The following is a 22,551-nucleotide window of genomic DNA, read 5'->3' as shown; positions in this document are numbered from 1 at the left end:
GTTGGTGATGGACAAGGGAGCCTGGCATGTTGCAGTCCATGGGGTTGCAGAGAGTCGGACAGAATTAAGCAATTGAACTGAACTGAACTGATGGTCCAATTTTCATATCCATACATGACTACTGGAAAACTGTAACTTAGACTACACAGACCTTTCTTGGAAAAGCAGTGCTTTTTAATATACTATCTAGGTTTGTCCTAGCTTTTCTTCCAAGGAGCTAACTTCTTTTACTTTTGTGGCTGCAGTCAACATCTGCAGTGATTTGGGAGCCCAAGAAAACTGTCTGTCATGGTTTCCATTGTTTCTCCATCTATTTGACATGAAGTGATGGGACCAGATGCCGTGATCTTAGTTTTTTGAATGTTGAGGTTTAAGTCAGTTTTTTCACTCTCCTCTTTCATCTTCATCAAGAGGCTCTTTAGTTCCTGTATGCTTTCTGCAATTATGGTGTCATCATCTGCATGTCTGAGGTTATTGATATTTCTCCCAGAGATCTTGATTTCAGCTTATGCTTCATCCAGCCTGGTATTTCACATGACTTGCTCTGCATACAAGTTAAATAAGCACTTGTGGCTGATTCTTGTTAATGTATGGCAAAAAAAAAAAAAAAACACAATATTTTTAAGTAATTAGCCTTCAACTAAAATAAATTAATTAGTTAAAAAATAAGCAGTGTGACAACATATGACCTTGATATACTCCTTTCCCAATTTGGAACCAGCCTGTTGTTCAATGTTCAATGCTAACTATTGCTTCCTGACCTGCATATAGGTTCCTTATGGGGCAGGTAAGGTAGTCTGGTATTCCTATTTCATTAAGAATTTTCCAAATAAGAAAAAAAATAATTTCTGTAGTTCGTTGTGATTTACACAGTCAAAGGCTTTATTGTAGTCAATGAAACAATAGATGTTTTTCTGAATTTCCCTTGCTTTTTCTATGATCAAACGGATTTGGCAATTTCATCTCTGCCTCAAATCCAGCTTGAACATCTGGAAGTTCTAGGTTCACTTAGTGTTGAAGCCTGGCTTGGAGAATTTTGAGCATTACTTTGCTTGCATGTGAAATGAGAGCAATTGTGAAGTAGCTTGAATATTTTTTGGCAGGGCCTTTCTTTGTGATTGCACTGCTGAGTTTTCCAAATTTGCTGGCATATTGAGTGAAACTCTTTAATACCATCATCTCTTAGGATTTGAAATAGCTCAACTGGAATTCCATCACCTCCACTAGCATTGTTTGTAGTGATGCTTCCTAAGATCCACTTGACTTCCCACTCCAAGATATCTGGCTCTAGGTGAGTGATCACACCATCGTGGTTATCTGGGTCATTAAGATCTTTTTTTGTATAGTTCTTTTGTGTGTATTCTTGCCACCTCTTCTTAATAACCTCTGTTTCTGTTAGGTCCATACTGTTTCTGTCCTTTATCATGCCCATCTTTGCTTGGAATGTTTCCTTTGTATCTCTAATTTTTTTTTTTTTTTTTTTTTTAGATCTCTAGTCTTTAGAATTCTATTGTTTTCCTCTATTTCTTTGCATTATTCACTTGGGAAGGCTTTCTTATCTCTTCTTGCTATTCTTTGGGATTCTGCATTCAAATGGGTGTATTTTTCCTTTTCTCCTTTGCCTTTAGCTTCTCTTCTTTTCTCAGCTAAATAGCTAAGCCCTCCTCAGACAACCATTTTGCCTTTTTGCACATCTTGTTCTTGGGGATGCTTTTGATCACTGCCTCCTGTACAATGTCACGAACCTTCATCCATAGTTCTTCAGGCACTCTGTCAGGTCTAATCTCTTGAATGTTTTTGTCACTTCCACTGTATAATCATAAGGGATTTGATTTAGGTCATATCTGAATGGTCTGGTGGTTTTCTCTACTTTCTTCAATTTAAGCCTGAATTTTGCAATAAGGAGTTCATGATGTGAGCCACAGTCAGCACCAGGTCTTGTTTTTGCTGATTGTATAGAGCTTCTCCATCTTCAGCTGCAAAGAATATCATCAATCTGATTTCAGTATTGACCATCTGGTGATGTCCATGTGTAGAGTTTTCTCTTGTGTTCTACCGTTTAGTAAAAGGTAAAATATACTGTAAGAAAAAGACCCTCAATTTTAAATTTATATTTTTTTAAAAAGGTGTGTTTGTGTGTGTTTGCAGTGGTGGGGTCGGGGGAGGGAGGACTTCCCTAGAGGCTCAATGGTAAAGAATCCACCCGCCAGTGCAGGAGACGTGGGTACAATTCCTGGTCCAGAGAGACCCCACATACCAGGGAGCAACTAAGTTTGTGAGCCGTGACTATTGAGCCTGTGCTCTAGAGCCTGAGAGCCACAACCACTGAGGGCCTTGTGCCCTAGCGCCAGGGCTCCACAATAAGAAAAGCCACCACAAAGAGAAGCCCATGCACTGCAACTGGAGAACAGACTTCGCTCACTGTAACTTGAGAAAAGCCTATGTATCCGTGAAGGCTCAGAACAGCCAAAAATAAATAAAATTATTTTTTTTTAATATGTAGGGTTTTTTAGAAAAATATACATATACTATACAGTTTAAAGGGCTGATTTTTGGCTTGATTATATTATTATAAGAAAGTAAGAATTATTTGATTATTTACCGAAGCTAAACCATAAATTTAATCTTGTTCGTCTCTCAGTAGCTTCAGGATTTTAACACCTTACATTTATAGATAATAAGAGGAATGGCTTTGCTATATTGAGTATTTTTCGCAACAACAGATGTGCCTAGAATTGCTAACAAATAAGTATATGTGAGTGAAATCTCAGTAGTTTTAATGTATCATATACTTTATGTTTTAAAATAAGATTTATCAGATTTAGCTAGATGACTGATGAAATTATAGCTCCCTTTATGAATAGGGTTTTTCAACCTAAGCACTATTGATATTTTGGGCTAGGTCATACTTTTTTGTGGGGGATGTCCTGTGTATTCCAGGAAGTTTATCAGCATTCTCTGCCTTTACCCACTAGAGAACACAAGCAATCCCCTCCCCATCCCTTGAATTGCAACAAATAAAAATGTTTTCAGACATTGTCAAATGTCACCTGAGGTGGGGGGGAGGCAAAATCAAACCCTGCTGAGAATCTGAATCACCGATATAGATGAAAATAAAGAAAGAAAATGAAATGAGTTTCACATTTCTCAAATCATCTCCCAAATAGAATTGCTGTCTCTGTAGAAAAAGTCACTATAGTTAAAAGCTGAATTAAGAAGCCAAATATTTCAGATGAATCCACATAATTCATATATTCATTGCTGTTTCTAAAAAATGATTTAATTTTCCCTTTAAACTGAAATTTACTATAAACTGCAAATACTAAGAACTGACTTTGTTGCTATTATTCAGTCACTAAGTCATGTCTGACTCTTTGCAACCACATGTACTGCAGCACACCAGGCTTCCCTGTCCTTCACTATCTCCAGGAGTTTGCTCAAACTCATGTCCATTGAGTCAGTGATGTTAATCTAAACATATCATCCTCTGCTGCCCTCTTCTCTTGCCCTTAATCTTTCCCAGCATCAAGGTCGTTTCCGGTGAGTTGGCTCTTGGCATCAGGTGGACAAAGTGTTCGAGTTTCAGCTTCAGCATCAGTCATTCCAATGAATACTCAGGGTTGATTTCCTTTAGGATTGATTGGTGTGATCTCTAGGCAGTCCAAGGGACTCACAAGAATCTTCTGCAACACCACAGTTCAAACGCATTATTTCTTTTGCACTCAGCCTTCTTTATGGGCCAACTCTCACATCCATACACGACTACTGAATAAACCATAGCTTTGACTGTATGGACTTTGTGGGCAAAATGATATCTCTGCTTTTTAATATGCTGTCTAGGTTTTGTTATAGCTTTACTTCCAAGGAGCAAGTGTCTTTTAATTTTGTGGCTGCAGTTGAGAGGGTTAACAGGTAGGAAGGCCAGAGATCCCCAAGTTGCAGGAGGAAATAAACTGCAAGTGGAAGATTTTGTTGTTCCTTTTCTATACAAAATTAAAAAAGGCTTGCTTCTTTTAATTTTTTGTTGAGGAAGCCTTGTTCAGCCTGAACTTTTCTCAAACCTTGGGCTAATCAATGCGTTTTTTCTTATGGAAATGTTTTCTTAAGCTATGCTAATGAAACTATTTATTTGTTTTGGAATCTGCCTTTCTCCAAATCTGTTCTGCCTAAGACTAATTTTTTTTTTTCTTTTCTCAAACCTTGGGCTGATAATCACTCAATAAAACAGTATTCATGCCAATTGTTTTATGACCCTGGATGACACACCTTGTGCCCTTCTATCTCAAAAATGCATATTGTGGGAGAAAGGACCTCGTGAAACTCCCTCAGCCTTGAGGTGTCTCTCTTATTATTGATTATCATATTTGCTTGCTCCTTGGAAGAAAAGCTATGACCAACCAAAACAGCATATAAAAAGCAGAGATATTACTTTACTGACAAAGGTCCATCTAGTCAAAGCTATGGCTTTCCAGTAGTCATGTATGAACGTGAGATTTGGACCATAAAGAAAGCTGAGTGCCAAAGAATTGATGGTTTTGAACTGTGGTGTTGGAGAAGACTCTTGAGAGTTCCTTGGACTGCAAGGAGACCCAACCAGTCCATCCTAAAGGAAATCAGTCCTGAATATTCACTGGAAGGACTGATGCTGAAGCTGAAACTTCAACACTCTGGCCACCTAATGCGAAGAGCTGACCCATTGGAAGAGACCATGATGCTGGGAAAAATTAAGGGCAAGAGAAGAGGGCAGCAGGGGATGATATGGTTAGATTAGCATCACTGACTCAATGGACATGAGTTTGAGCAAGCTCCGGGAGTTGGTGATGGACAGGGAAGCCTGGCATACTGCAGTCCGTGGGGTCAAAAAGAGTCAAGACAAGACTGAGCAACTCAACTGAACAGACATAAAATGCCTTCCTAAAAACTAACAAGGAAAAAACAAATTAAAAAAAAAAAAAAAAAACTAACAAGGGGGCATTCTTTCTGTGCCCTTCTGATGCCTATGTCAGAAGCTTTCTCTCTTTTATAATTTAATAAAATTCTCATACACAAAAAGGTCCACATGATCAAGTCTTGTCTCTGGCCCTGGATCAAAATCCTCTCCTCCAGAAGTCACGAATCCTGGCATAGCACATGGCTCACAGCTGGAACCTTTCACAGTCACATCCACAGTGATTTTGGAGTTCAGGAAAATAAAATCTCACTGTCTCCACTTTTTGACCATCTATTTGCCATGAAATGATGGGACGGGATGCCACGATCATAGTTTTTTGAACGTTGAGTTTTAAGCCAGCTTTTTCACTCTCCTCTTTCACCCCCCTCAAGAGGCTCGTTAGTTTCTTTTCACATTCTGCCATTAGAGTGGTATCATGTGCATATCTGAGGTTGCTGATATTTCTGCCAGCAGTCTTGATTCTAGCCTGTAATTCATCCAGCCCAGCATTTCACATGATGTACTCTGCATAAAGTTAAGGGTGACAATATACAGCCTTGACGTACTCCTGTGTCAATTTTGAACCAGTCAGCTGTTCCATGTAAGGTTCTAACTGTTTCTTCTTGACCAGCATAGAGGTTTATTAGGAGACAGGTAAGGTAGTCTGGTATCCCCATGTCTTTTAAGAGTTTTCTACAGTTTGTTGTGATCCAAGAAGTCAAAAGCTTTAGTGTAGTCAGTGAAGCAGAAGTAGATGTATCTCTGGAATTCCCTTGCTTTCTCTATGATTCAACAGATGTTGGCAATTTGATCTCTGGTTCCTCTGACTTTTCTAAATCCAGTTCATATATCTGGAAGTTCTCAGTTCACATACTGCTAAAGCATAGCATGAAGGGTTTTGAGCATTACCTTCCTAGTGTGTGAAATTAACACAATTGTACAGTACTCTGAACATTCTTTGGCATTACCTTTCTTTGGGATTGGAATAAAAACTGACCTTTTCCAGTCCTGTGGCCAGTGCTGAGTTTTCCAAATTTGCTAACATATTGAGTACAACACTTTAACAGCATCATCATTTAGGATTTGAAATAGCTCAGCTGGAATTCCATCACTTCCACTAGCTTTGCTTGCAGTACTGCTTCTTAAAGCTCACTTGTTTTCACACTCCAGGATGTCTGGCTCTAGGTGAGTGACCACACCATTGTTAGCCAGGTGATTAAGATATTTTTTGTATAGTCCTTCTCTATGTTCTTTCTACTTCTTCGTCTCTTCTGTTTCTGTTAGGTTCTTATTGTTTCTATCCTTTATTGTGCGCATCCTTAAGTGTTGTTTCCACTTTGGCCCAGCCATTTCAGTCTTTTTGCAGCTAGTAGTAATTGCCCTCTGCTCTTTCCCAGTAGCATATTGGACACCTTCCTATCGGGGGGTGGAGGGGTGCTCATTTCTGGTGTCTTTTTGTCTTTCCATAGTGTTCATGGGGTTCTTGCAGCAAGAATGTTGGAGTAGTTTGCCATTCCCTCCTCTAGTGGACAATGGTTTGTCAGAACACCTCACTATGAACCACCCATGCCATGGTTCATAGCTTCACTGAGTTACACAAACCCCTTCACCACAACAAGGCTGTGACCCATGAAGGAGGAGGACTGACTACTGAATGCCTATTACAGTTATCAACTAAGAAAAAAAAAATTTACAACCTAATAGTTGAGTTATGTTTTATTTGGCATGAATTTTTAGGACTCAAAGCCTGGGGGATAGCACCTCAAGTAACCATGAGAGAACCATTCCAAGGAAGTGAGGGGGGATCCAGGATATACAGAAGTTTTACAACAAAGGGCAGGTAGTCAGAACATTAAAACATTGCTGTTAATTAAAGAAAACCAGATATCCCAAGATAATGAATTTGACACTTTTCTATGTATGGGAAGATGCAAGAGTCTGGCTCACTGAAATCATTCCTTTGATACACACCTCAATTATCGGGGGCCAGTATCCCATGTTTTTATCCTGAGTTTCCTCACAGCTCACCTTGGGAATGGATATAGTCTTATGTCTGCCAGATGTCAGATATTATTTTCTTCCTGAGTTCTCTTAGGGCTTATCAGCTTACTATTGGCAATGGCTGTAATCGCTGATGACTGTGACATCCTTTGTTTCCTGATATGGCAGGCAACATTCCATTTATGAAAACCAACTCTAATTTAATATTAATAGTTGAGATTGATCATGGTATAAAATATTAGTCAAAAAATTAATAGGAGATCCATTACAAAAGTCCATTTAATACCATCAAGCTTTCCCTCCCTTTATCCTAAAAAGTCTTGAACCACTTCCATTATAACAGAGGCCTAGACATTTGTAAAAACACATTGAAATACTGAATAAACTACAACAAATGCCCTTTTAAACACAGGGCTTAGATGGCAAAAGTGAAAGGAAGATCCTCAGGAGACAAAAAGAAAGAGAAGTAAATATCAGTAGTAGGTAAGCAATGAAGCCACTGAAGACAAAGCCCCTATGGAGCCCAAATAAGATGAGATGCTGGAACTGAATTTTCTTAATAAGGCTAGAACCTGTGAAGGCTAAAATATATTAGCATAAGGGTACAACAGAAAAAAAAAGGCTTATCAGCTGGTAAAGAAAGATGAGTTGACATGGTTAACTGTCGTTTTGGGCCTTGGTTCACACCTAGAGGTGGAGCAAACTAAATAAAAAGAAAATTAGACAAAGCTGATGAGAAAATTAGCAAACTGACTATCAGTTCAGTTCAGTCGCTCAGTCATGTCTGACTCTTTGCGACCCCATGAATTGCAGCACGCCAGGCCTCCCTGACCATCACCAACTCCTAGAGTTTACTCAAACTCATGTCCATCAAGTCAGTGATGCCATCCATCCATCTCATCCTCTGTTGTCCCCTTCTCCTCCTGCCCCCAATCCCTCCCAGCATCAGGGTCTTTTCCAATGAGCCAACTCTTCGCATGAGGTGGCCAAAGTATTGGAATTTCAGCTTCAGCATCCGTCCTTCCAATGAACACCCAGGACTGATAGCCTTTAGGATGGACTGGTTGGATCACTCTGCAATCCAAGGGACTCTCAAGAGTCCTCTCCAACACCACAGTTCAAAAGCATCAATTCTTCGGCACTCAGCTTTCTTCACAGTCCAACTCTCACATCCATACATGACCACTTGGAAAACCATAGCCTTGACTAGACTGACCTTTGTAGGCAAAGTAATGTCTCTGCTTTTTAATATGCTATCTAGGTTGGTCATAACTTTCCTTCCAAGGAGTAAGCGTCTTTTAATTTCATGGCTCCAATCACCATCTGCAGTGATTTTGGAGCCCAAAAAAATAAAGTCAGGCACTGTTTCCCCATCTATTTCACATGAAGTGATGGGAGCAGATGCCATGATCTTAGTTTTCTGAATGTTGAGCTTTCAGCCAACTTTTTCACTGTCCTCTTTCACTTTCATCAAGAGGCTTTTTAATTTCTCTTCACTTTCTGCCCTAAGGGTGGTGTCATCTGCATATGTGAGGTTATTGATATTTCCCCTGGCAATCTTGATTCCAGCTTGTGCTTCCTTGAGCCCAGCATTTCTCATGATGTATTCTGCATATAAGTTAAATAAGCAGGGTGACAATATACAGCCTTGATGTACTCCTTTTCCTCTTTGGAACCAGTCTGTTGTTCCATGTCCAGTTCCAACTGTTGCTTCCTGACCTGCATACAGGTTTCCCAAGAGGCAGGTCAGGTGGTCTGATATGCCCATCTCTTTCAGAATTTTCCACAGTTTATTGTGATCCACACAGTCAAAGGCTTTGGCATAGTCAATAAAGCAGAAATAGATGTTTTTCTGGAACTCTCTTGCTTTCTCGATGATCCAGCGGATGTTGGCAATTTGATCTCTGGTTCCTCTGCCTTTTCTAAAACCAGCTTATACATATGCATAAAGATTAGAGTGGAAAAAGGTTAATATGGAAGAGAAGATAAGAAAAAAGAAAATAGAATAAAAAGGTCTAATGTCTGGAAATTGTATGTTAGTTGCTCAGTTGTGACTGACTCTGTGATTCCATGATAGGCCAACAGGTTCCTCTGTCCATGGAATTCTCCAGGCAAGAATACTGGAGTGGTTGTCATTTCCTACTCCAGGGAGTCTTCCTGACTCAGGGATTGAACCCAGCTCTCCTGCATTGCAGGCAGATTCTTTACTATCTAATCCACCTGGGGAGAATGTCTGGAATACCACAGACATAATAACAGAATGTATATAATGATACATTCAAAGAGATAATACTTGAGAGTCTGCCTTAACTGATGAGAGGAAGGAAATATTTAGATTCAAGAAGCTGCCAACTTAAAAATCTGCACAACATGAGAGTCGTGAGTTAAGTTTTATTTGGGACAAAGTGAAGACTATAGTCCAGGAGACAGCATCTCAATACTCCTGAGAAACTGCTCCAAAGAGATGGGGGAGGGGAGATCGTTATATATGTCATTTTGGTAAAGGGGGAGTGCATGCAATCATGCACATTTTTTTTTTCAGAAGGTTTCTGCTAGTTTCATGAAGGTTACTGCTAGTCACAAGGAGCAGACATCACCATGAAGGACTTTAGTGCTTTTCTAGATAGGAGAAAATACAAGAATCAGGCTTATAAAATCATCCACTGAAGATAACTAGCTACCTGAGGACCTGTTCTGCCAGTTTTTTTCTGAGCATAGAAGGCCTCATTTCTGATCTCCACCCTGAACTCATTTCAGGGGCTGTTGGAAGGGCATTAGCTGCAGCAGTTCATGATTTAATCGTTATAGAGATAGATGGCAAGTGTCAATGGCAAGTGCCAATTTATAGTCAACAAAGCACAAAAAACAAACAAACAAAAAACAATCTCAAGCAGGAAATATAAAAATCAATCTATACTTAAATACATAACAGTACACCTCAGAATATCAAATACTAAATATCTAAGACAGCCATAATGAAAATTCAGATTATTTATAAGAGTTAAAGATCAGACTGAGCAGAATTTCAAATGAAATGCTAATGTAACTTTCAAAGAATGTATAGTAGGTTCACAATATTCATAGTAGTTATGTTTCATAAAATCACTGCAAACAGGGAATTAATGAGACCAGAAACACTGCTCCTAAGGAAAATACAGGGTTAAGTTCCTGTGAGTCTCTGGTGAAAACACTTCTGTCAACCTATGAATACATAACTTTGTTTTCTTGTATTTTTCTTTTAACACATCTTACATAATATATATTGCTGACCCATTAACACTGAATTCATGGCAAACAGCATTGTAACTCATGCATGAAAGAAGTAACAAACTAACAAACATATACTCTCCATTAAGCACATCATAGCCCTGCACTTCAGAACATTACATAGCTCTTCAACATTACACTTGTAGATTCCTTATTGTTCAGTCACTCAGCTGTGTTGGACTCTGTGACCCCATGGACTGAAACACACCAGGCTCCCTTACCCTTCACTATCTCTCATAGTTTGCTCAAACTCATGTACATTGAGTCGGTAATGCCATCCAACCATCTCATCCTCTGTCGTCCCCATCCTCCTGCCTTCAATCTTTCTGAGCATCAGGGTCTTTTCCAATGAGTCACTTCTCCCGATCAGGTGGCCAAAGTATTAGAGTTTCAGCTTCAGTATCAGTCCTTCCAATGAATATTCAGGGTTGATTTCCTTTAAGATCAACTGGTATGATCTTGCTGTCCAATAGGACTCTCAAGAGTCTTCTCCAGCATCACAATTTGAAAGCATCAATTCTCTGGTGCTCAGCCTTCTTCACGGTCCAATTCTCACAGCTTCCCATGACTACTGGAAAAACCATACATTTAACTCAGTGGATTTTTGTCGACAAAGGGCTGTCTCTGCTTTTTAATAATCTGTCTAGGTTTGTCATAGTTTTTCTTCCAAGGAGCAAACTTCTTTTAATTTCATGACTGCAGTCACTGTCCACAGTGATTTTGGAGCCCCCCAAAATAAAGTCTGTCACTGCTGGCATCTTTTCCCATCTATTTGCCATGAAGTGATAGAACAAGATGCCATGATCTACCTTTCTGAATGGTGAGTTTTAAGCCAGCTTTCTCACTCTCCTATTTCACTTTCATCATGAGGATCTTTAGTTCCTCTTCATTTTCTGCCATAAGGGTGGTGTCATCTGTGTATCTGAGGTTATTGATATTTCTCCCTGCAATCTTGATTCCAGCTTGTGCATCATCCAACCTGGCATTTCACATGATGTGCTCTGCACATAAGTTAAATAAGCAGGGTGACAATATACAGCCTTGACATACTCCTTTCCCAAATGTGAACCAGTCCTTTGTTCCATGTCTGGTTCTAGATGCTGTTTCTTGACCTGCATACAGGTTTCTCAGGAGGCAGCTGAAGTGGTCTGGTATTCCCATTACTTTAAGAATACTCCACAGTTTGTTTTGATCCACACAGTCAAAGGCTTTAGCATAGTCAGTGAAGTAGATTTTTAATTCTCTTGCTTTTTCTATGATCCAGCAGATTTTGGCAATTTGATCTCTGCTTCCTCTATCTTTTCTAAATCTAGAAGTCTCAGTCCACATACTATTCAAGACTAGCTTGAATGATTTTGAGCATTACCTTGCTAGCAGGTGAAATGAGCACAATTGTGCAGTAGCTTAAACATTCTTTTTCATTGCCCTTCTTTGTGATTGGAATGAAAACTGACCTTTTCCAGTCCTGTGGCCACTGCTGAGTTTTCCAAATTTGTTGGCATATTGAGTGAAACACTTTAACAGCATCTTCTTTAGGATTTGAAATAGTTCAGCTAGAATTCCATCACCTCCACTAGCTTTGTTTGTAGTAGTGCTTTCTAAGGCCCACTTGACTTCACACTCCAGGATGTAAGGCTCTAGCTGAGTGATCACACCATCGCTGTTGTTTGGGTCATTAAGACCTTTTTCATAGTTTTTCTGTGCATTCTTGCCCTCTCTTCTTAATATTTTCTGTTTCTGTTAGGTCCATACCATTTCTGTCCCTTGTTGTGCCCAACATTGAATGAAATGTTCCCTTGGTATTTACAATTTTCTTCAACAGAACTAGTCTTTCCCATTCTATTGCTTTCCTGTTTCTTTGCGTTGTTCACTTAAGACAGCTTCCTTATCTCTCCTTTCTATTTTTGGAACTCCGCATTCAGATGGGTATCTTTTTTGCTTCTCTTCCTTTCTTAGTTATTTTTAAGGCATTCTCAGACTACCATTTTGCCTTTTTGCAGTTATTTTTCTTTGGGATGCTTTTGATCACTCCCTCCTGTACTATACAAACCTCTGTCCATAGTTCTTCAGGCCCTCTATCAGATCTAATCCCTTGAATCTATTTGTCACTTCCACCATATAATCCTAACGGATTTGATTTAGGCCATATTTTAATGGCCTAACGGTGTTCTCTACTTTATTCCATTTACATTTGAATTTTGTAATAAGGAGTTCATGATCTGAGCCACAGTCAGCACCCACTATTGTTTTTGCTGACTGAGTAGAGCTTCCCCATCTTCAGCTGCAAAGAATATAATCAATCTTATTTCTTTATTGGAGATTAGTGAAATCACCAACAAAAAGCACAAAAAAATATGCAAAAAAAAAAAGCGGCACTTGATGAAGTGAAAATAAAGTTTGTTTACATTACTAGAGCTAAAATAAGAAGGAAGAGCATCACACTGTTCACCCTCAATTGTGAACATGCTCCTTTGACCATTCAAATTTTTCACTGCCAGAGCATGTCCATGAATAACATTGAAAACACAGCAAGGACTAATTTAAGGCTAAAAACAGATTTCAGTACGTGAATTTGTAAATACATAGTCTGTGAATAATGATGACCAAATGTACCTCGTAAGAAACAAAATTAGGTCTCACATAATGAAAGACTTAGTGAGCACAGAGACTGGTAAACACAGGTAAATTCAGAGAAGTGCTGAGTATAAGATAATCATAAGGTCTAATTTTGGAGGTGAAAAAGGGAGAACAAATAAAAATTATACAATAAACATCATACAAGAAAGAGGATGGGGTGGCAAGTTATATGTTTAAAAATCTAAGAAAAGATTTTCTTTTTTTTTTTTTTTTTTTTTTAAGATTTTCTATTTAGACATTAAATTAACTATGCATGTAAAAATGTGAAGGATACTACTAAGGAAATAGTATGTATCTTCTAAAATAATAAAGGAAAAAATGGGGTAAACCACTTAATAAATCCAAACAAGTTAGCAAAATTGAATCACTGAGAAAACAGGATAAACAGAAATCATAAAATAAAAATAAACATCCCCCAAATATCAGGATATATTAAAAAATAATGAAACAAATTAAAAATATGTACTTTAGACAGGATTTCAAATCGTTAACAACTGGTTGGATGTTAAAAGTCAGAAAAAGTGATACCAGCCAAATTGTTGTTGTTTACTTGGTAGGTCTTATCCAACTCTTTTTGTGAACCCATGGACTGTAGCCTGCCAGGCTTCTCTGTCCATAAAACACGAACCTAAGAAAAGAGTTGTAGATTTATCAGTCAAAGCATACTATCTAAAAGCATTAGAAAATCTTCAAAAGTGTGGGTCAGCATAAAATGATAGAAAGTAAATTCACAAACTGAAATAATTCTAAACTTCCATGTTCCTCTGTGCTGTACTTAGTTGCTCAGTCATATATGACTCTTTATGAACCTATGGACTATAACCTACCAGGCTCCTCTGTCTATGGGGATTCTCCAGGCAAGAATACTGGAGTGGGTTGCCATGCCCTCCTCTAGGGGATCTTCCCAACCCAGGAGTCAAACTGGGGTCTCCTGCATTGCAGGTGATTCCTTACCAGCTGAGCTACCAGGGACACACTCATGTTTCTCCATATAGCCTCAAAGTGTGTTTGTATGGATATATATAAAACTGACAGAGGAAATGATTAACCTTGGTGGTTTTCATAAAATTCTCTCAGTACCTGACAAAACTAAAACTAAAGTCACAAAAGACCTGATTAAGAATCTTAATTTAAAAATTAACATATAGACAATTACAGTGAAACCTGTGCCCATTAATTTGTAAATACACATCATTTATAAGCACACGACACATTAAAACTGATCATACTCAGCGCCATAAAGCAGATATAATACATATCAGACAAACCTACTACCTAACCACACTTCAATAATGAATTACTATGAGAATTTGCTTCAGATTTTTTTTAAGAATCTAAAACTGTTCTAAGAGTTAAAGTTTATTTAAAATACATATATAGGCATACATATATTTGGAAAAGACTATATGTATGAACTTAAGATACTTTTTTTTAAATTTAAAAACAGTTACAACTGAAAGATAAAGAAATAAGTGGAATGTGGCTTGTGGGATGTAAAGCTAATGTCATACTTTGAATTTTCTACCCTTAAAAACTCACTTTAAAAGGAAGGTAAGCTAAAAATTAACTCAATAAGCATTCATCTCATAAAGTCAGGAAAAACAGAGAATAAATCTGAAGGAGGTATAAGAAAATAAACTCAGAGGTAAAAAAATAGAAATAGACAGGATCAAAAAGTTTAAAGTTGAGTTCTCTGTAAAGACTAATAACATACCTCTACAGAAAACGATAAGGGAAAAAGACAAGGCATAAACAAAGTGCAGAAATAAAACTAGAAAAATAGCTGCAGATGAAATTACTTTAAAATGATAAATTATGAACAGTATGCCAATAAATTGGAATTAGAAAAAATGGACATATCATAGGACAATATTTCTGAAATAAACTAAAAACAGTTAAATAGTATTCTAAATTTTGATTAAATATGTTAAAACATATAAACAAATTAATTAACAACAGATACAGTACCAAATGGTTTTACTGGTATATTACTTCCATCATTTGAGAAAAGACCAATTCCTATCTTAAAGAAACTCTTCCAAAGAATAGAAAATATAAAGAACACTCCCCAAGTTTTGATACCCAAAACACAAAAAGAATATTACTATAAATGAATGGATAATTATAGACTAAACTCACTTAAAAACAGAGAGGCAAAAATATTATACAAAAGATTAGCAATGAAGCAATAGTCCTCCTATTGCCCTGTGGAATTTTTTCATACATTATTAATGAATGAACATAAGCCTGATCACTTCAATTAATTATTCCAGTAGCTGCCAAGACTCTAAAAACATCATGGAACAATACCTTAAAAACAGTTTCTTTCATCATTCAGAATCATAGTGTGGGGAATGAGAAAAAAATTATTCAAGCAATGTATCAAAAATACTTCATGATGGGTTTAGCCTAGAAATGTAAGCATAGTTTAATATTTGAAAAATGGATCTATGCATTTTAACCATATTGCGAGGTTAAAAAAAAAAAAACACAAGTGATAATCTCAACATAAAGAGAAAAAACATTAGATAAAATCCAAAACTTGGTGCATTCAACAAACCAACTTTCAGATGAATGGTTCATGACCTAACATCTAGTAAACTAGGAATGGGAAAACAAAACATCCATGAAAACTGAGGGTCAACTAACAGATTTGCATATTCACAGATATAGATAGATAAATAGATGTGACATTGTACAGGAGACACGGATCAAGACCATCCCCATGGAAAATAAATGCAAAAAGGCAAAATGGTTGTCTAAGGAGGCCTTACAAATAGCTGTGAAAAGAAGAGAAGTGAAAAGTAAAGGACAAAAGGAAAGATATTCCCATTTGAATGCAGAGTTCCAAAGAATAGCAAGAAGAGATAAGAAAGCCTTCCTCACTGATCAACGCAAAGAAATAGAGGAAAACAACAGAATGGGAAAGAATAGAGATTTCTTAAATAAAATTACAGATACCAAGGGAATATTTCATGCAAAGATGGGTTCGATAAAGGACAGTAATGGTATGGACCTAACAGAAGCATAAGATATTAAGAAGAGGTGGCAAGAATACACAGAAGAACTGTACAAAAAAGATCTTCATGACCAAGATAATCACAATGGTGTGATCACTCACCTAGAGTCAGACATCCTGGAATGTGAAGTCAACTGGGCCTTAGAAAGCATCACTACAAACAAAGCAAGTGGAGGTGATGGAATTCCAGTTGAACTATTTCAAATCCTGAAAGTCGATGCTGTGAAAGTGCCACACTCAATATGCCAGCAAATTTGGAAAACTCAGCAGTGGCCACAGGACTGGAAAAGGTCAGTTTTCATTCCAATCCCTAAGAAAGCCAATCCCAAAGAATGCTCAAACTACCACACAGTTGTACTCATCTCACACGCTAGTAAAGTAATGCTCAAAATTCTCCAAGCTAGGCTTCAGCAATACGTGAACCGTGAACTTCCAGATGTTCAAGCTGGTTTTGGAAAAGGCAGAAGAACCAGAGATCAAATTGCCAACATCCACTGGATCATTGAAAAAGCAAGAGAGTTCCAGAAAAACATCTATTTCTGCTTTATTGACTACGCCAAAGCCTTCAACTGTGTGGATCACAATAAACTGTGGAAAATACTGAAAGAGATGGGAATACAAGACCACCTGACCTGCCTCTGGAAAAACCTGTATGCAGGTCAGGAAGCAACAGTTGAAACTGGACATGGAACAACAGACTGGTTCCAAATAGGAAAAGGAGAGTACGTCAAGGCTGTATATTGTCACCCTGCTTATTTAACTTATATGCAGAGTACATCATGAGAAACTCTGGGCTGGAAGAAGCACAAGCTGGTATCAAGATTGCCAGGAGAAATATCAATAACCTCAGATATGCAGATGATACCACCCTCATGGCAGAAAATGAAGAGGAACTAAAGAGCCTCTTGATGAAAGTGAAAGATGAGAGTGAAAATGTTGGCTTAAAGCTTAACATTCAGAAAACTAAGATCATGGCATCTGGTCCCATCACCTTATGGGAAATAGATGGGAAGACAGTGGAAACAGTGGCTGGCTTTATTTTTTGGGGCTCCAAAATCACTGCAGATGGTGATTGGAACCATGAAATTAAAAGACACTCCTTGGAAGGAAAGTTATGACCAACCCAGGTAGCATATTAAAAAGCAGAGACATTACTTTGCCAACAAAGGTCCATCTGGCCAAGGCTATGGTTTTACCAGTGGTCATGTATGGATGTGAGAGTTGGACTGTGAAGAAAGCTGAGTGCCAAAAAATTGATGCTTTTGAACTGTGGTGTTGGAGAAGACTTTTGAGAGTCCCTTGGACTGCAAGGGGTTCCAACCAGTCCATCCTAAAGGAGATCAGTCCTGGGTGTTCCCTGGAAGGACTGATGCTGAAGCTGAAACTCCAGTACTTTGGCCACCTCATGTGAACAGTTGACTCATTGGAAAAGACCCTGATGCTGGGAGGGATTGGGGGCAGGAGGAGAAGGGGACGACAGAGGATGAGATGGCTGGATGGCATCACCTACTCGATGGACATGAGTTTGAGTAAACTCCAGGACTTGGTGATGGACAGGGAGGCCTGGCGTGCTGCAATTCATGGGGTCGCAAAGAGTCAGACATGACTAAGCGACTGAACTGAACTGAACTGATAGATTTAGATATGAAATTAAGCATTGTTCTGGATTCCTAGTAAATGTAAGAAAAATAAAAGGTATATAGATAGATTACAATGGAAATCAACATAGACTCTTTACTTGAAAATACCTATAGTCTCTAACCTAGCAACCCCACTCAGGTATATTCTCTAGAGAAACTGTCCGCATCTGTCAGGAAATATATACAAGAATGACCATAGAACTATTGTTTCTAATGACAGAAAACTATGGAAATAGCATAAATGTACATCAGTAAATAGAATGGATAAATTGTGTGATATTTCTATAATACAAAACTATACTGAGGTGAAAGTGAAAATGACACAATGGCTCAGAAGAGTCATCTTAAATAAAAAAGAAAGCAACATGATACCACACATATAAAATTGGAAAATATACAACATAAATTCTACCTTTTTTAACTTATATTTAACTGGAGGATAATTGCTTTACAATGTTGTGTTGGTTTCTGCCACACATCAACATGAATTAGTCATAGGTATACATATTTCCTCTCCCTCTTGAACCTCTCTTCCACCTCTCACCCCATCTCATCCCTCTAGGTCATCACAAAGCACCAGGCTGAGCTCCCTGTGTTATACAACAAGTTCCCACTAGCTGACAGTTTTACACATGGTAATGTATGTATTTCAATGCTACTGTCAATTCATCCTACCTTCTCCTTCCCCTGCTATGTCCACAAATCCCCCCTCTATGTCTGTGTTTTTATGCCTTCCCTGCAAATAAGTTAATCAGTACCATTTTTCTATCTTTCATATATATGCATTAACATACTATAGTTTTCTTTTTCTGACTTACTTCACTCTGTATAGCAGGCTCTAGGTTCGTCCATCTCAGTTCAACTGACTCACATTAGCTCCTTTTTATGGCTGGGTAATATAAATATTCCCCAGCAAAGAGTTAACTCATGGTTTCTTCACTCAAAAAGTTCTGAGTTTTAGTGTGGAGAGCTGGGAAGAAAAACAAGACAACCAAATAATAATAACAACAAAAATAACAACAACAATTGTCATAAAAAATTAAAGGATGAATGAATTGGTTTTAGGTAAGCACACCACACATGGTATGAAGTGATATGGAGTGGGAGGATCATTGGTTCTGATTCATCTTCACCTAGAGAAAATAAAACCTCATTTTGAAACTGGTTCACACATCTTTAATATAGTTAAAGATCTTACATACCTCAACCTTTCTCCTTTCATATGCAAAAATATTGCTTTTCATCAAGAACCCATAGCTTCCTTTGAAGACTGGGCAGGTGGATTTTGGCCACCAGAAGTTGGTGAGGAAGTGGAGGGGGTAGGGGGTCCATGTTGTGGGCACAAATCTACAGACAGAGGAGTCCTGAGTCCCAAGAGGTCTAAGGCACTGAGGTTGTGGGGTCCTGGGGTCTGACTGGAGGACAGGCCACTGAGCACAGTCCAGCTATAGTATGATCAGTTTCTTGTCACTGCTGGCAGCTAAAGTGAGGGGTGTCTACTGACTGCATATAATGCTCAAGAAAGAAAATCCACCTCTGTGTGCCCACCCCAACTCTATGCTGGGGCGAGATGTAGCAGGAACCAGCCCAGCAATGCATCCGAGGCTGCCACTCGCAATAATCACTGTTGATTTAGGCTTTATTTAGGCTTCATCTGTACCCTTGTAGTTGATAAGGTTTTGCCACATTTTATTAGTGAGGTTGATAGATGTATCATTTGTTTGTTGTTCTGTCCCCTTTCCCAATATTAAACTATGAAATTTGTGATTTGTTTAAACTCAGTGAATCATAGCTTAGTTTGCATGCCCAGTGAAGTGAAGTGAAGTTGCTCAGTCATGTCTGACTCTTTGCGACCCCACGGACTGTAGCCTACCAGGCTCCTCTGTCCATGGAATTTCCCAGGCAACAGTACTGGAGTGGGTTGCCATTTCCTTCTCCATGCATGCCCAGGGGCTCAGGCAATTCAGAAACTAGAGACAAGGTGTTTATCTTCAAGCACCAAATCCAGATTACAGGATGGTAAACACACACCTATTTTTCCTCTTCAGTCTCACGTTACCAGTAGTAGAATTTCCTCACTCTGCAAAGGACAGGAGTGCAGGCAGGTGAGGCCAGGGCTGGGTTTGGCAGGAAGACTTGGTGAGCGACAGGTATTGCTGCCTGGGTTTCTCAGAAACCCCAGCACCCACCTAGCCTCCTCTAACCTCCCAGCTGCCCCCAGGCCCCTGAGTGGGTGGAGGACCACACGACCCCTGCTGGGTTCTTCAGTCACAGAAGAGAGGCTTGTCTAAGTACAGCAGAAGAGCTGCCATCTGAGGGAGACAAGGAAAATCTGTGGGCAGACACTCCAAAGGAGACCCGGGTGGGGGTGGCTCAGATCTCCCAGGACAAATATTGCCCATTTGTTTCTGCTGACTGCAGAGACCATCAAATTGAAGACCTACAAATAATAATAATATATAAACCAAAAAGGGGGTGGGATCAGATATATGACATCTATGCATGTTTTCCATCTGTTCAGTTGCCAAGGGATTCTTCTCTGTCTGGAAACTGCAACAGTAATGGCATGTCTAACGCTGAGAGAGTGGAAATACTTAAAAGGTCGAAGCTAGAATCTTTCCTGGTTTTGGCTTGAACCAAATTAGAAACCTTCATCAACCACATCCTACAATACACTGAGGACCGACCAAATTACAGCTCCACCGTGTAGCAAACAGAATAAGACAGAAAAGTGTATTTGAGAAATGATCATCTTTTCCACATATCCTCTGGGAATTTACATGAAATTCACATCACTTTCTTCCAATTATTGGCCATAGGTATCCAAGGGCATTTTTTTTTTCCTCTTGTTTCCAGCTCAAGAACAAACACTACTATCACAGATTCGCAAAAGCAAGCTCACACACACCAAGATAGAAGGTAAGGTTAATTCTTAAATGAAAAGGTCCTCTCCAAATAATTTATTAAAATATATCTTTTGTTTTTCAAAAAGTCATTTTGAGAACACACAACATTCAGGACAACTCCAACGGGCTGGTACGTAGTTAAGGCACTCGAATCACAGTGCTCCACCTCCACACAGTCGGTAAGGCTATGGCACAGAGGAGGCGGCTGCCTTTCCAGGCCATCATTCCAGGCCCAGGAGAAAGGCACCGTAGGCAGCAGCCAGGAAAGGGTGGGCGGGCCTCTGGCTGGACAGCTCTAACACATCCTGCATAAGGGGAGCTGGGCTCTCCTGGCCAGGGTCACCCTGACATGCCAGCTCCTAGGGGCTGCCCACAGTGGTGGCCCTGGGAGCACTTTTGCCAGCCTTGGCCTGGCCAGTGATGGCTGTCCAATTCACTGCCCTCTCCTCATGGTGGCCATCCTCTCCTGGCTCTGGGTGACCACCATGTGGTTGCTGGCAAGCAGGCCCAAATCCATCTCGCTCTCTGACATGTGGGTGATGCCACTGTGGTTAAACTCATTCTTGCCGTCCTCCCTGGCCTCCCTTTCACTGTCCTTGTTGTGGCGCTCGGTGTGCTGGGCCTTCTGGTGGACCCCTGGTGGCGCACCATGCTGTGCTTCAAGGAAAAGGTCCACCTGCAGGTCTGGGACTTGTGCAGCCTCTCTCCTGTGTGCGACCTCATGTGCCACATCAGGTCCTGCAGGGAATAGAACCTCTTACAACACACGCTGCACATCTTCTTCCTCTTGTCTGCCTTGCTGGCTGTGCTCCTGGGGGAGCCTGTCTTTGGCTTCTTCTTGTTGTCACTCTTCTCCAGGACTTCTCTGCAGCGCCCCCTACTCCACTCCTCCCCCTACATGGTCAGAGGGCCCTTTGACCTCCTCGCTCTGCTTATCTTCCAGTGCTTCAGGTCTGGCCTCCACCTTGGCCAGGGGCTCCAGGGTCTGGGGCTCAGCTAGCCTGGGCAGTGGCTCAGTGGTAGTCCCTTGGGCTCCCGGGAGACAGTGCTCTTGCCCCAGGGTCCTTGGGGCCCTGGACCTTACAGAGGTGGCTGAGGGTCCCAAGGAACTTGAAGCTCTTCCCACACATGTGGTAGGCAGACTTGTGGTCCTGTGCACCTGCTCCCACCTTGTCCTTGGCCAGCTTGAAGCCCATCAGCTTGTTGGCAAGGTTGAGGTCCAGGCTCTTGTTGCTGACTGTGCCCTCCTCAGAGCCGTCAGCATCCTCATCCCACTACTCCCCAGTGTGGTCCTCCTCTTCCTCAGCCACCACTTGCTTCACCATGTCCTGTGCTGCCACTCAGAGTTCCTCCAGGAAGGGGATGGGGACCAGGCTGGGCCCGGCAGCTCCTGCTCCCAGGCGATGAGGTCCAGCACTTCGCTGCTGGCCAATGAGGCCTCCATGTCCAACTGGCTGTCAGTGTGGGTCAGCATGTGCCTCTGTAGTAGCTCCCAGCATCTTAATCATCCTTTGTATATGTATGGATGGTAGAGTTTGGAAACACAGAAACTCAAGATCTTCAGAATTGAAAGAAAACTTACAGATCACTTGTCAACTTCTCTCATTCTACAAATGTGAAAACTGAAGCTCAGAGATGGATAATTGAGTGATGAATAGAAGAACAGGAGGAAGGAAGAATTCAAAGCCAGCTCAACTATTATTTCTTTCTTTGCATTCTAACTTTCATAGTGACTTTGAGTTGAGCTGGCATTGAATTCCTCCTTCCTCCTTGTTCTTCTATTCAGCAGTTAATTATCCATCTCTAGGCTTCAGTTTTCACATCTGTAAAATGAAAGAAATTGATAAGTTCATCAAATGATGAACCATAAGCAATCCTTACATGCAGTACTTCTTATAGGATACATCTTCTACTAGTTAGCTAAGACATAAATCATTAGACTACTTTCACGTGATATTGAAAAACAAAATTTGAAATATTAATAATATTGTAGTCAAAAAATGCATCTGTCAATAATAGCAAAGCCTCAGAGACAATAATAGCAAAGCCGAAGAGACTCTGATATGTAATTCTGCTTTAGCATGTAAAGCCATTCACAATGGAGAGCATTTGTAAGGTAGCTGGCAACGTTTGCCTATAACACAGTCTCAT

At 39.8% G+C, this 22,551-nt stretch overlaps 1 long non-coding RNA gene across 1 annotated transcript; it reads right to left on the bottom strand.

Moving 5' to 3' along the window:
- Positions 1–972: 972 nt before the first annotated feature.
- LOC122689016 lies at positions 973–5,947 on the bottom strand. The gene is made up of 2 exons (XR_006339644.1): positions 5,899–5,947; positions 973–1,106 (listed from the first exon to the last, which is right to left on the bottom strand). It is a non-coding gene; the product is annotated as an uncharacterized LOC122689016 (long non-coding RNA).
- Between the last annotated feature and the right edge of the window lie 16,604 nt (positions 5,948–22,551).

Source organism: Cervus elaphus, chromosome X (assembly GCF_910594005.1).
Source record: "Cervus elaphus chromosome X, mCerEla1.1, whole genome shotgun sequence".
NCBI lineage: Eukaryota > Metazoa > Chordata > Mammalia > Artiodactyla > Cervidae > Cervus > Cervus elaphus.
Note: the sequence above shows the minus strand (reverse complement) of the source record. Positions and strands in the feature narration are given on the sequence as shown.